The sequence below is a fragment of the Fukomys damarensis genome, unplaced genomic scaffold (genome assembly GCF_012274545.1).
Source record: "Fukomys damarensis isolate Sample0158 unplaced genomic scaffold, DMR_v1.0_HiC HiC_scaffold_32, whole genome shotgun sequence".
NCBI classification, from domain to species: Eukaryota; Metazoa; Chordata; class Mammalia; order Rodentia; family Bathyergidae; genus Fukomys; species Fukomys damarensis.
Window position 1 is genome coordinate 15409261 of NW_022900944.1, and position 15673 is coordinate 15424933.

The following is a 15673-nucleotide window of genomic DNA, read 5'->3' on the forward strand; positions in this document are numbered from 1 at the left end:
GAATATTTCCAAGATACACTGTTACGTTAAAAAAGCAAGGTATGGAGCCAGATGTATAACACGCAGGTAATGTTAGAGATGTTTAAGTCTCTATCACTTTCTTGTGATTATCCACCTGAAGTGGATTACTCAGTTACCAGACAGATACCGATGCTCCTCAGTCAGCCAAAAGGACTTCTACTGACCCTGCAGGGAGTGGGCATGATGGAACACAGAAAGGCTGGAGGCACCCTGAGGAGCCTGAAATGGCAGACACCTCTGAAAGTAGAGGGGAAGGCTACCTATGCACTGCATGCCCTTTAGAGCTAGTTTGGATTTGCTACTTATTCATTTATCATGTCCTTGACTTCACACACACACACACACACACACACACACACACACACACATACGGTGAGGTCCTTTTGCAGGGCAGGGGAGAGGCAAGCAGAAGCTCTATTCAAAGGTGCAGAGCAGAGAAGTTTCATGTAAAGAGCCCTGTGGCTTTGCAGTTCTGTGCCCTGTGCCCAAGCTGCTGGGCTCTCTGTGCTTCATCCTCCTGGAAAATGTCCTCTGACCATCTACCATGTGCCAAACAGTAAAAATGGCCCCAAGGCTATAAAGATGGGCCATGAAGAGCTTGCCCCAGGGAACTTGTGCTCTGGTCTCTCAGTTTCCCCATAGTAGGAATATCAATCCTAGCCAGGCTGCTGCAACATTACCAAACTGACACTGTGAGGAAGCGCTTGCAAACTGTGAAGCCCCAGATAAACACTGACAGGATAAACCTGGCCCTGTTCAGGGTTGCTGCCCCCAGCCCCAGCACGGGTGTAGCTTCTAGAGCCCAGAGGAGAGCCAAAGGCACAAGTCCTCACCCAGGAACACCACCAGCAGTTGCCAAGAAAGATCTCCAAGATTAAGAAGCCCCCATTTATGACATCAGGAGCCAATGCTCCACAATCTACCAATCTAGATCATCTGCCATGATCATTGCCAGCATGACAGTGGTGGCCACAGCCATCCAGGGCTGCCTCCCTCCAAGTTGAACAGAACCATGCACCCAAGAAGTGGGCTCAGATAGGTTTCAAGAGAAGTGAACCAGTGCTTCCTTGAGGACAAGCTGAAGAACCTTCTTTCTACCACCATGTGCTGTGAATACACCTTTGACACCTCCACGATGGACGCTCACCTGAGCCACAGTGAACCTACCTTTTCTAAGAGTCAGGTCGGATCCATGCAGCAACAGCCAGCTTCAGGTGGCTATTGAAAGTCACACGTCAACTCATCCAAATAAAACATATCTTTAAATTCAGTTCATTAGTGGCAACATCCACCTTCTCAGCGCCCGGTGGCCATAGAAACTAACAGCTCTTAGACTGCACAGTGTGGAGTAGGAGCTTTCCACCTCCAGGAAGGTTCACTGGACCACACAATCTTACTTGTCCTTTTAACATCCTTTCTTCTTTCAGTTCTAAAAGGAGAGACCAGGCAGCCCTTTCAAGAGGAGAGGCCAGATATCAATCACTGTCAGTGAAGTTCAAATGCATGCAGAGGTTTAAGAAGCCATAACCATGGGGAAGCGAGAGGAGGGAGAACTACCCACTGAGAGCTTGTCACAAATTGGGAATAGTGCTAGCTTCTCCTCAGGACCACCCACTGGGTCCCCACGATTCTAACTGGGGGATGCCTTGCTCTCCTCTACCCTCCCCACTCCTGTACAGTCCTGTGACCTCCCCTTCAAGTCCAGCCTGCACAGCTGTCCCTAAGTACAGGGAGCTTCTGACTCAGAAGGTGGGGAGCAAGGAAACCAAAGACTGTGGAACACAGCTCCCAGGAGGTTCAGAAGTTGCTGGTTCCCAGGCCACACTGAGTCCGTCCCAATCCCACAACCCCTCAGCATGTCTCCTCTCTCCATCCAGTCCAGGTAAGCTTCTCCAACTGCCCATCTATGCTAGCTCCTCACCTTTCATTCACATTTCAAATGCTGACTTTCTGAAAAGACCAAAAGGTGATACTCATTTTTATAAAGTCAAGTATGTGGAAATGCATACTATGAAAAGTGAAATTGTCCATCCTGATCTTTGACAGTACCTGAAAAAACTTTTGTATACAGTTGTCCCCATGTCTATGCAGGGGACTTGTTCCAGGAACCCCGCAGATGCTCAAGTCCCTTATATAACATGGAGTAGAATTTGTACACAACCTGCACACATACTCTTGCACACTTTAAATCATCTCTAATGACTTTTGATAGAACCTAACACAATGTAAATGCTAAGTAAATAGTTGTTACACTGTATTAGTGAGGGAATAATGACAAGAAAAAGGAGTACATGTTCAACTTTTTTTTTTAGTAGTTTCAATCTATAGTAGGTTGACTCTGCAGATGTGGAATTCACAGACACAGAGAACCAAGTGTATGCACGGACCAGGCCCACAGAGAGCCAACTATGCATGGAGCAGGCTCACGGTCTGCTTATGTTATGCCCTTCCTTTGTTTATTCACCAGCTTGGTCCTCTTGGTCCTCTTCCTGCCAGTATGTGACACCCCAATTCATCCTGCTTTTACCGGGTGCAAGAGTCCTTGAAATAGCCATACTGCAGCTTATGAACCTGTCCTCTACTGGTGAACATTTGAGTTGTCACCAATCTGTCATTCCTTCACTAATATAGCTATGAATGTTCTTGAAAGCATGTGCTTCTGCTGACATGTAAATATTTCTTAATCCTTGTGTGACCCACATAGTCTTGCCACTGCTGTCACTTTACCAGGACAGCTCTTGCCAAACTAAAACCATGACCACACTCCAGTGTCCACCTAAGTCCAATGGACACCTTTCCTTTTGGTCTTTTTTTTTTTTTTTAACTCTACTCTCAGTGGCTTCCCTCTAAACCCCTTTCTCTCATAATGTTGATGGCTCCAAATTTATCCCACCCTCCAGTATTTATAAACTGAATAGCTCCTTCCCCTAAATGAAGGCTAGACCTGTGACTTGCTCTACCCAAGACAATACAGTGGCCTAAACCTTCAGAAGGCCTGGAAGTTGCCTTTTTACACTCATGGGGATACAGCCACCATATGATTCTGGTACTTGAGATGGTCAAGATATGAGGGAGCCCAAGCTAGCCATAGGTGGGGCCACCTGCCCCAGACACATCACCAAGCACAGCAGTTGCAGAGAGACCCATTTCAGCTCAGCCAACAGAGCCACACATGAGTCGTCCTGCTGCACTCTGCCAAACTGCATTGCTATATTTTGGACTTCTCTTTCATGGAAACAAAAATAAAGCCCCTTCCTGTTTAGCATGTATCTTCAAGGAGGAAGCAAAGGCCAGGAAAGTCTCCAACAGCTCTTGAGCCTAGCCGTGGCCTGACTTAGCTGTTGGAGACTCAACTACATCTTCCTTCTGGGATGCAGGTACCACTATGGTTCAGGCTCAGAGGGCGGCTTCTCAGGCCTAAAGCCATAGGGGCCCCCAAGGGACTCTTCATTCTGCTTATCCAAGTAAGGGCAGTGGTTAGCAGCAAAGAACTCACTGAAGATCTAGAAGCATCTTCCTAGGTGAAAAAGAGATTGGGGGGGAGAAAGGAAGGAGGAAGAAAGAAAGAAGAAATAATCAATAAGCCAAACGCATGTGAAGCCAAGAAAAAAATGAAGGCACAGAAAAGTTAGGGAACTTACCCAAGGTCATGTAGCTAATGAGAAGTAGAGCTAGGGTTTGAAATTTGACATTTAGTCTCAGAGCCTGCACAGTGACAAAACACCAGTATTTTTCTAATACTGTAACCATGACCTGAAGAAAGAATTACATCGTATAGCGTATATATGGTTTTGGGTGTAAATGTGTGTGTGTATGTGTGTGTGTGTGTATTTCTAGTAATACAAAAAGTAACACAAAATAAGACTCACTCTTACTGTATGTGAGATTGTTCTCATACTTTTATTCTTTTCTTTTTCACTTTTCTAAACTCTGGTCACTAAACTGAGTTCATGAGCTACAGTCACTTCCAAATCCAGTGTCCTTGGCAAGGTGGTAAGTTTCTTTAACATTTCAGTCTCCCCATAGGTAAAACGGGGATACTAGCAACACCTACTTCACCAGGGTGCTGTAAGGATGGAGCTGTGAGGACAGCATGTGTCACCAGCAGGCACTCAGCGAAGAGTAGCTGTTGTTACCACCTCCTTCTGAGTCCTATGGGGCTGTGCACACAGGCGGCAGTTAATAGATGCACCAAGCCTTCAGTCACAAAACAGCACAAAAGGAGGCCCATGACCAGATCCGCCCGAGCCAGGGTACTTCTCTAACTTCCTGGGACAAGGGAATACGAAGAGAAAGCCCCCAGCACTTTCTGAAGAGGCACTCTGTTCTTGGCTTGCAAGAGTTTTCTTAAAACATGTTTTTGCTTGTGCAGTCTGTCTACATCACTGGGGGAAAGAAGGGAAGAACATCAAAGTCAAGGCCAAAAACTGCTCTGTAACACAGGAAGACAGGCATAGAATGGGCATGGTGGCCTCGGTGCTGCAAGGCCCCAGCCATGCAGCCTCCTGAGTTAGAAAAACACCCTCCGCAGGAGCCCATCTGGGAGGCTGCAGCCTGGTCCAGCCCTTACCTGCCGCCTGAGGGTACACTGCCCATCCAACAAACAGGGACCCTTTATACTGTGCCACACCCTCACCACTTAAGGCTTGGGCTCCCCACAAGAGGCCAGACACAAGACCAGCCAATCAGCTCCAGGACGACAGCATTTCTTGGGGCTGGCCAGAAAGAAGAGAAGCTGGAGTCGCGGAAGGTTTGCAGCAAGTAGCCATGGCTCCCCATAGGCTGCAACACAGAGCAGCACCACCCACCCCAGTAGGCACTGCCCACTCCTCTGCTGATCTCAGATTCCTGCCCTAACATCTCAGAGGCAAGAATCTGGTCTCGGGTCAGACACCAGGGATGAAGCAGGGACTCTGTGCACCAAACAAGCACTCCCCCTGGCCTTCCTGCACCTTGTGCCTGGAAGGCTTTCACCAAACCCTTTAATGGCTGGCCATCCACTTATTCTTGGAGTCCGAACAATTTCATTGTCACTCCCGGTCCAAAGTAGAATTCCGTCCAATCTCCTTCACCACCCTTGTTCTTTTTCTGCATCAAACTTGGCACACTGTTCAAACACTCAGCACACATCTGGGTGATCATTAGCAAACCACATAAGAAAGCTGCAAGGGGAAGGACAAGATCTGCTTTATTTTCCGATTTGCTTAAATGAGCTTATTTCACCCTTAGTACAACTCCCCAAGGTAGGAACTATCCCTGCACCCATTCCACAGATGTGAAGACTGAACATCCACATTTCTTGGCTCAAGGCCATGCAGTAGGGAACACAGCACCTAAGATGTGGACTCAGAAAGTCAGACTCTGCCAGCTCCATCACACTTCTGCCACCTTTTCCCGGCACCTACTGACCCAAAGCACATCTTTACTATATTTACCCCACCTGCCCTCCCACACAGTTCTCCAGCCAAACCGAAATTCTCTGTCACAGTTTCACAGCACTGAGCCTTGGCTGGGGCTGTACCCTCTATCCTGGATGCAGCCTGGATCCGGCTTTCCTGGCTGCACAAGTGGCCGCTCAGTGAGCCGGACTCCGCATCTGTACACTGGGAAGCGGTGCAGGAGGCAGCTGCAAGGATTCAGTGAAAGAACTCAGGTACAGCGTTAGCACAACACTCAAATTTACATCCCACTGTCACTCAGTGACATCCATCACTATCACCATGACCACCACCACCAAAATGCTGAGGTCTAAACCAACAATCACAAGCCCCCGGGGTACCACAAGCCCTTACTGGCTGACAGTTTTTTAAACTGGGAAAGTTCTGCATAAAAATCCATGTGGCTGGGTTCTCTTCAAGATCAGAGTGCGGCAACACCCCAGCCATATTCCCACACAGCAACAGCTAGCTGGGGTCGAGGGGCCCAGTGCCCCTGAGGGAAGGCATGCACTCCCCAGGGTACCCCGGTCCTCATGCCTGCCAGATGTCTCCCAACCAGTCTTGCTGCACTCATGATCTGACCTCTCTGGTCCCTTTGGGTTCCTGATCTCAGCCTTATCATCCCTCAAAGCCCTATGGAGGTGCCATCTTCTTCAAATATCTGCACCCACACCATGATCTCCACAGCCCTAGGCCTTGCGGTTTAACAATCTCAATAGCTACACTGCACTGGGCACTTACTATGTTCCAGGCAGGTCAAATCATTTCCCAATGGGAGTCCTCACAACCACCACAGGAGGCAAGTAACATGATTATCCTTATGTTCCAGACGCAGAAACTGAGGCCCAGAACGGATTCTTCTACTGCCATCTGCGCCCCCATCATTTCCTTCCCTTCTTTGTGCTGCTCTGAGCCCCAGGAAGCTGACCTCTGGGCACCAATCCCCTGGGGCATCCTGTCTCTGCAGTCAGTCATGGGGAGGTCCCACCAAGAACCTAGAAGGTAGGAGAGGGAGAAGGTAGAGTGTTTTTTGCCCACGCCTTGACCACTGCAGCACCGCAGCTCTAACTCAGGTCAGTCCTCTGCACTTAAGGCCTCTGACTGTCTGCCTCAGCCCAGTTCCTCAGCTCCTGCGAGGACCAGCAACAGTCTTTCCTCCCAGCCCTTCTGCTTCCCACTGTGTCTGAGGCCTGAGTGCCTCAACACCTCATGTGGGCTCCCCGTTCCATTCATACTCTGGGAGCTCTGGAAGTTTTCCCAATGAACTATCTACTAGTCAGTTGTAACCAGTTAGCTGTACAAAGCATTCATTTTCAGAGGAACCCCTAGCTGACACAGAGGTCTGTCAGTGTCTGAGGCCCCACAGTTAGAAAATGGGGCAGCTAGGACCAGAACCCAGGATGCTGGCTTCCACAGCCCTGAACTTTAACCTCATATCAATTTCTATTTCTCCTGGTCCTCCGCCTGCCTAGAGCCTCTTCAGGGGTCCTTGCATGACATCCAGAGAAATAAGCATTGTGCCCAGGCCAATTTGGACATTCAGAATGTCACTGGGCCTCAAGAATATAGTCACTGATTCCTCTTTACCCTCCAAAGCATTTTTACAACCGAGAGTCCATTCCTCTTCCCCATGAAAGGTCACACAGGATCCACCACTTATCTTCCCTCTGGAAGAAGCCCAAGGCCCACAACAGAGCTAGGAAGGCTGCCACACCCACGCCTGGACCTCATTCAGGACCTCAAATAAACTGCCCTCTTCTCTACAGAGCTTTCCCACCCACTGCTGGCCCACCAACCAAACATGGACGTGACCATAACACACCCTTTCCTCCAAACCGCAACTCACCTCTGGGTTTCAGCTTACATCATATTTCCCCTAAGACCACCTGTGACCCTACACTAGGTGCCATTCCCTGGTCCAGACCCCATGCGTACCCCTGATCTTCCCATTAACCACCTTTACTGCTCAGTGCCTAGCTTCCCAAACCGTGAGCCCATCTAATGAGCAAACATTCACGCAAAGATCCAAAGAAAAACATTTACACATCAAATACAGCCACTTTTTAAGAGTACAGAGACAGAAGAAATGAGAACCAAGACTTGGCATGTAAAGGTACAAGATCCCAGTAATGAATGTAACTGTACTGTCTACCTAGAATGTACCAATAAATTAAATTTTTTAAAAAAGAGTACAGTGATGCCTCTGTGCCCACGGGGGATTGGTTTCAAGTCCTATGGTGGTTACCCAAATCCACAGATGACAAGTCCCTTATATAACATGGTTCAGAATTTGCATATAACCTGTGCACATCCTCCTGTAGTCTTTAAAGCATCTCTACATTACTTACCATACTTAAAACATTACCAATGCTGTGTAACTAGTTGTTGAACTATATTGCTAGGGAATAATGACAAGAAAAAATCCTGTATGTGCCCTGCAGTTTGTTTTCTTCTTAATATTTTCCGTCTTTGGTTGGTTGAGCCTATGGATGTTAAAGCCCTTGGATATGCATTACACATGGCCATCTCCATAATCTATCATGACAAAAAGAGATTTACACTAAGAGTGCAAAAAAAAAAAAAACAACTGAATGCTGGGAAAACTAGCAATGAAAATCATGCAAATTATACATCATATCAGCACAGAATGACTCACTCCATCAACAGCCCAACAGCTTTTGATAAAATTCAATAATTATTCCTGATTTTAAAAATCTTATCAAGTCAGCAGCAGAAGCACGTTCTCTTAACCACACATATAACACACATGACATTTAATCACTATTAAACAGAGTATATAGGAGCCTCAAACCTATGAAATAAGAAAAAAATAGACGAGGCAATGACAAGAGTTTAAATTCTGTGATGTAAGAATGACGTCCTTTCCTCACAGTTTCCGTAACATCCTAAGCACAGTGCTTGGCATAGAGAAGGAAGTTAAATATTTGTAGAGTGAATAACTACCCAGATGAAGTCTGATCCCTCAAAAAGCACCCAGTACTTTTTTTGGAGACACACATCGCTACTTCAGACAATTTTTTAAAAAATATTTAACTTTTCCTACTAGATTGTAAGTCCCATGAAAGCAAAGCCTGTGCTCTCTGCTCAGCACAAACGTATCACTGGCATCAAGTGGATACTCAACATTTTCTGCAGCTGCATGAAAATCTGAGTAAAGGCACTCAGTGGCTAGGGGCTGAACTAGAACAATTCCATCCTGCCTCTCAGCCGCAGAACCCTTGGCGCAGAGATGGGAGGCGCCCTTCAGCTGACGTCACTCACTGGGGCCCTCAAAGGCATCCGCCACATGCAAGGCCCCGCACACCCACCACAGCCCACACAGCTCTGCAAACAAGGAACTGCAAGGCCCAGACTGAATCCTTGGAACCCTCTATACACACACACACCCAGGACCCGCCCTGGTAGGCGGGAGAGCTCGTGTGTGCCGCCGCTGAGGCTGAGGATGACTTCAGCCAGAGGGACCACAGGCTTTCCTCCCCAAGCCCCGTGATGGGTCCCCACAGGGATAAACAGCCCCTCCACTTGCGCGGGAAGCTATCAAAGAATTACTTATGTCTCTGGAGTGTGTGTTTAGAAAAGGCCCCCACCCCACCTGGGCTTGGCAGGGGTGGCGACCTCCCCAGGCTGCCCTCCCGGGAGTGTGCGGGCCTTTGGTCCAGCCCCTGAAGGAAGCCGGCCATTCTTCATGTGGAGAGTCTAAAGCCATAAAGAAGCAGGCAGCGTCCCAGAATAAACGGAGCAGGGTGACATCAAAGCCCTCCTTCCAGATTCAACAACTGAGGCCTTCAGCTCTCTCTGGAATTTCTTCCCGGATATTCTGGACTCCTGCCTCAGTTCTCCCTCAGATAGAGTGGCAGAGGCTTTGCAAGAGTAAAATTTTTTCGGGGGGTGGGGGATGGGGATGTAGAAGAAGAGAAAGAATGTATGAAAAACAAGAGCTGTAAAAGAGAGAGAGAGGCAGGGAGATAGCAAGGAAAGTGCCTGCTATCCAAGAAGAGACCTAAAAATGCCAAGTTTCTAAATCAAAGTGTGTGAATCCATAAAGGTTGAGTGAGGCTGCAGGTATCCTGAGCTGACAGGATTCTGGGCTTCCTGACTCACCAGTCAGGGGTCTCCTTCTGGGCCACTACACTGTCCCCGACTGAAGGGTCACTCTCTCTGGGTGTGGTAAGCCCAGCCAAGGAAGCCTCTTCCCTCAGCTACATGTGCTCTGAAGTTCTAGGATAGGATGGTTCCCTCTGGGGTCAGCTGTCACTGCCTCTTGTCTCCTGGCCTTTGGGGTGGCTTCCTCTGCCTGTCAGCAGCCACTCTCACCCCTCAGTCCCCCATACCCTCCACAACCGAGCTTCTGGCCCTACAGCTGACCTCTTCTGACCCAACTACGGGGACCACTAGCAGGGATCATTCGAGCAGCTGGAGTGATGTCCCCAGTCACTGTTCGTGTCACTACTGTTAATCAGTATGCTGGCAGCTGGAGTCACCCCCAAGCCACATACCTGTACAGAGGGACAGGTAACTCAGAGCAGGCCACAGGTAGGGATTCCAGGAAAACAAGCACAAAGAAAGATTTCCTCCCCACCCAATCCCACACAGGAGCCTCCCAACAAACCCATCCATCCTTGTTCCAAGGAAGCAGTGAGCCTGGGCCTCACTCCTCTCACACCGCCTACCCAGAGCACCACTGCCTAATCGAGTGTCTGTGTCCTTGCTGCTTCTTGGTGCCCTTCATTCATTATTCTGGGAGCCACAGAGGATGGGGACACATATCTCTTACTCACTACTATATCCCCAGTGCCTGGCGGTTAGGGAGCTACGATAAAGAACGGATTGTCATTCATTATTAATTAATAATTCCCTAGTTATCAATTAAACTGAGTGCCTAAAGGAAAGGTCTGTTCTACTCTTCCACTCAGGACAGTGGAACCTCATAAGATGGAATGGGAAGGAAGCAGAATAAAGGAGAGAAGCCAGATGGGGAAAGAGGAGACAGAGATGGTGACAATGTTTTCTGTTGCTCCTTCCCTCCTTTATTCATTCAGAATATGGTAAGTGCCTACTGTGTGCCCAGAGGATGACACAGGGAAGATTTATTTTGTAGCTGATTCCTTCCCACCATCCTACCTCCTCTCCCCACGTCCAACACTCACCCTCCCCCCGTGAGGGTAAGAAAGTCCCCTCAGTTCTAAGTCTCTGCAGGGCACACAGTGGTTTGACAAAACCATCATGCACAGGAGTGTTTCTGAATTCTGGGGACCAGCACACACATGTATCCTGGCTCAGGGGCTTCAGCCTTGGAGGGAAAAAGACACGGGAGCCCCTGAATCCTCCACCAGAGCCCAAATCACAAAGATTTGTCACAGCATCACCAGCCCCCAGGAGATCCAGACCTATGGAAAGCTGGCAGCCCACTGCTACTTGACCCAGCTCAGCTTTCCTGGCCTCTTCTCTCCACTCCGCTGGCTAAAGAAAGCAGAAGATGCCCTTGGTGGCACAGGGAAGGGAACCTTTGTGGAGAACTCAAGATGCTAGCAAGAAGAGGTTGAATTCCTCCACACCAAGTCTTCTGCCAGCCTCAGAGCAAATCATCTTTTAATTCTGAAACACCAAGTACTTAATTTATGTTCTACTTCAAATGTCAAATCCACCTCCCGGCACATAGCTTTGAAACCACGTAAGGAGCCCTAACACTTTCCATATGGTGAAGACATGGGGCCTTTTAATTGTGCCAAGTGGTATCATTCAAGGGTAATTCCCCTGGAATCCAGCATTCGGGCAGCAGCTGGGCCAGCCTCCAATCTCATCACCCAGCCCCGCACATCCCCACAGGCTCCAACCAGGACTGCACCTTCCTCATCTTCCCCAAATATCAAAATGTGCTAGGTGCCCCCTAATCAAATTACCAAACCACCTGGCAGCTGCCTTTGATCTGGAGGCCGGCTCGCCTGCCCCACAGCTCACAGCATATTTCTGCAGGCAGCTCCGCTATAAAAGAACAAAAGGGTCAATATGGGGGGTACTATGGGGAGGGTGTTTTAAATCTGGCTGTGTATATTCGCACATGCACATGTGTACACACGGTGCTCACACATGGGAGCGAGTGCAAAGGCACAGAAGTTCTGCATCACCATTCTGTCCTGTCCGACACCTGAGTTCATCCTGCTATTCTATCCATCCATTGAACTTTTGTATTCACCCACTGCATTCCCCAAACCCAGTATTTCCAACTGGCTTTCTCTTCCAACTGCCTGTTGCTGCTGCACATTTCCAATATACTCCATTATCTCTTTGAGATGATTGTGCTTATTTTACTTTTTAATTCTGGGTAGCACATGGCTCTCTGGCAAGTGCACACCTCAGTTTATTATTCTTCTTTCAGAATACCTGTATGCTCCCCTTTTCCCCCTACTTTTCTCCTATGAACTCATGGGCCCTTGGACTTTATCACAGTCATGGAAAGGGCAAAAGCCCAGGTCTTAGCCTGGGTCCCTCCAAGTGGGAGAGAGGGAACTCTGGTTTCATAATACCTTCGTATGCACCTCCATCTCCACCCAGGTTCTTTTTGAAGAGTCGTCTGCTGTAACTCCAACAGGGATGAGAATATCACACCCATTTTGCAGAGGAGCTAATTAACGTACACAATGGCAAAATGGTTTACTCAAGGTGACAAGCCTGACCTCAAATGATTACTGCAGTTAGGAGGACAGGCTTAGTGGCAGTGTGGTTACTTTCTCCAGCCCAGGACCTTGCATGCAACGAGAACATGTCCTGGACATTCACCAAGCTCCTCAGACTCACAAGAGAAGGGGGCACCCTGGCTCCCTGCCTCCTCCACTTCTGCCTGCACCAACACGCTCACCTCCACGAGCTCAACAGCTAGCTGGTGTTCCCCCTCCCAAATTAGCCAATGCACCCCTACCAGACCATACTCTGGTACAGAGCCTCACCACACATGGCTTCCTCTCCTAGAAAGTGCTTCAGGAAGGAAGAGAAACTCAGTCCATACCAGCTGGCAGGCAACTCCAGAGGGTTACGGGGAGATTAAGATAATGTAAGCAAAGCGCTTGACACACACAGGCACTTAATAAATAGTAGCTGTCACTGCAGTAGTATTAATGTTAGTTGGATAAGCCACTAATGTGTCCCCAACCACTTGGTGACAGGCCAGGTGGAGGAGGAAAGACACAGGCCCTCCCGGAGACAGGCTGGGGCTGGCTGAAGGACCATTGCCAGCCCTGGAAGCTGGCAGACTTTGGAACCCACACCCTCCTACATGCTGATGATATCACGGAAGAACCTGCCAGCCACCCCTCCAGTGTGAACAGCCCTCAGGAAATGAAGCAGGGCTGAGGAGAGGCCACCACTGTCCCTCAGTGTCCCCAAATTTGAACACCCATTCCCACATTCACTGTGCCGACCACTTGTACTCAGTATTTTTCTTCAAATCAACTTTATATTAAACTCTCTTTTAAGTTAGCTTCACCCTAAGCAATCATATCCACGAAGTCATGGGTTTGATGCCTAATTATTTTTTTCTAATTGAAAAAAAGGTAGCTATTAAAGTTTAAAAATACTCCTTCAGAACACCACCTGAAATTGCCCCACAGGCTCCCTACAGTGCTGCCCCACACCTTGGGCTCACTATGACCATCTCCCAGGGTAGCCTTATCTTCCCTACCACTGCAGACTCAGAAACTGAGCCATCTGGACCAAGGCAGGTGGGAACCCGGGCATTCAAGCCCAGCCACTAAAAATAAGGCCCAAGGAGGCAGAGACTCCCCCACCCCTTACCGTCTTTGATGGCTGGGCCCACCCTCCAGCCACCCATCACGTGTCATGCTGATGGCTCTATGCTTCACATCTTCAAAAGTGCTTTGAACAAATATTAATGACCCCTCAGCGTTTCTCTGAGAGAGGGGGCGAGGGAGGAAGGGGGACAAGCACCATCTCATACTGTCCTCAGCTGGAGGAAGAAACCAGGCAACAAAATTCCATGACTTCACCAAAGCCACAGACTGAAGCTGGGGCCCCCTCCTCACCCTCCCTCATTTCCCCCAATGGCAGCTTTTACTGGCTTGCATTCCTCTTGCTGGGAACACTACTATTTAATTAAAAACGACAGACTTTTGTTTTCCTCTCCTTCTTTCCTCTTCCCCCACCCCCCCGCCATCCTCTCAGACTGGATGCCAAGGAGACCCACCAAAAACATGCGGGTAACATTTGTTATGGCTTTGAAGATAAAAGTCAATTGAAGTAAGCCCTCACTGTATTTCAAGTTTCCCCTCTAGCATGGAGCAAAAGCTGCCTGGCAGTTTAGGAAAGAAGAAGAAGGAAAAAAAGGGGACTGCAAATAAATGTCATTCTGCAGGAATACTTTGTAAAAATAAACAGGCTGAAAAATCCCAAAACTCGATTAATGGAAATCCACTCAGTTGGCCTCTGTCTTCAGCTGAAAATGCATTTTCATTGGTCTTTAAGTAAATAAGTAGATGAAAAACTAGAGATGGTGGAGGAAGAAAGAGAAGTTTGTAGTTCTGCTGTTAAAGGGCTGGTCTGCAGTGCCCCCCAACCCTCCAAGGTCTGACCTTCGATAGGGGCTAGGAGCTCCAATTCCAACCTGGCCAAGAAAGAACTAGAGAAGAGAAACCCCCAGCCAGGCAGTGGAGGAGAGGAGGAGAGGGGTACTTCTCTGCCACACAGAGGATACGGCTCAAGCATACAGGTCCACCTCCCAGCACGGGCCCCTGCAGCCCCGCTGCCAGGACCCACCACCGAAACTCACACAGATCTAAAGACTTCGACAGGCTCTCCCCAGCCATGGGCAAGACCAAAGAACTAACCGGACCTGAGACTCAGTCTGTTCCCCCTCTAAGCTTAAAAAAAAAAAATTAAATGTCACATCAAAAAGTTGATTCATCCTTTGATCCTTGGCTTGCGAGTTCTACGCAGACCATCTGAAAACCCCGTGCAGAGTTCTGGAGCTCATAGGACATCTGTGAACACCAGTCCCAGGCCAAGATCTGGGGCTGCACTCACTCATTCCCCTGTCACAGGAACTGCTCCTCAGGAACAACTCCAACCTCAGGAACCAGCTGGGTGAAGGCACAGGCTCCCGCCCAGGGTACTGGAGACCCAGGCCCTTTCTCTCCTGTGGGCCACACTAAGGACTCTGCTGGGTCTCTGTGTCCTTAAGCTCTCCACTCTGATGGCAGATGGCACTGATGAATGCCACAGTTACTCACACACTAGGAGTTGGCCACAGGATCCTGGCCAGCACAGCCCTGCCTTCCACCAAGACACCCCTATGACCTCCCCTTTTTCCCTAGACCCAATAACTCCAATCCCTCCCCAGCCCTGGGGAGGGGCGTTGAATGCTGGCTACAGAAACTAGGTAGAAGTCAGAGCAGGTCCTCAAATCCCACCAGCAAGACCAACTTCCCCATCAACTCAACCTGTGCCACCTCCTCACATAGGGCATTCTCCCCAGGCAGCCATCTGCCCCCAACTGGACAGGAGACAGGTGTCTGCCTGACCTCCAAGGTTCCCCCAAAGCAGAGGGCACAGGGTCATGCTGTAGGACAAGGGCAGCTGAGTAGGATTTTTGGACCTACGTGCTGTGTTAAGGAGGAGCTAAAAGTTGGGGTGTGTAGGTGGGGAGACCTATCTCTGAGGCTGAAAGGAGTGAGAGGGAGGGACAGAGTAGGGATCGTACCCGGGTGCCTCGACCAACGGTGCCTGCCAACCGCAGCTGCCGGGGTCCTGAGAGGCTGCCCGGGCAGCGCTGCCTCCCAATCCACTCTTCGATGCCTTTCCGAGCCCAGGCAGCGCTCACCGCGAAGCTGTCACCTGGGGCAGGACGACAAGAAGACCCTAAGTATGGGCACCGCCACCGGTCGGCCTAAGGAAAGTTACCCCAGTGAGGGGAAGGAGTGGCAGAGAGCGGAGCAAAGACACTCAGAGGTCCACGGGGTTCAAGAGCTGGGGTAACTCAAAGACGCAAATACGAGGGTAAGGGGATTCACCGAAACCCCAAGAGCACGGATCCAGAGGGGGAGAGGGAGGCGCAGTACCCGGGAGGAGGGGTCGGGGATCAGAAGGGGGAACGCGGGAGGCCCCGACTGCGGAAGAGGGCTGAGGTCAGGAGAGGGGACGCCGTGGGCACTGGAGCTAAAAAGGAGCTGGAGCCAGAAAGAAGG

The 15673-nt window shown here is 49.4% G+C and overlaps 1 protein-coding gene across 2 annotated transcripts in view; it reads right to left on the reverse strand.

Moving 5' to 3' along the window:
• The window catches only part of Nkd1 (NKD inhibitor of WNT signaling pathway 1), a 90023-nt gene extending 74704 nt beyond the window's left edge, over positions 1-15319 (reverse strand). The window contains exon 1 of one of the 2 annotated variants that reach the window (XM_010629197.3): positions 15190-15319. The gene's annotated coding sequence lies outside the window, so the exon portion shown is untranslated. The remainder of the gene's footprint in view (positions 1-15189) is intronic. The other variant, XM_010629171.3, reaches the window with a different exon arrangement.
• Between the last annotated feature and the right edge of the window lie 354 nt (positions 15320-15673).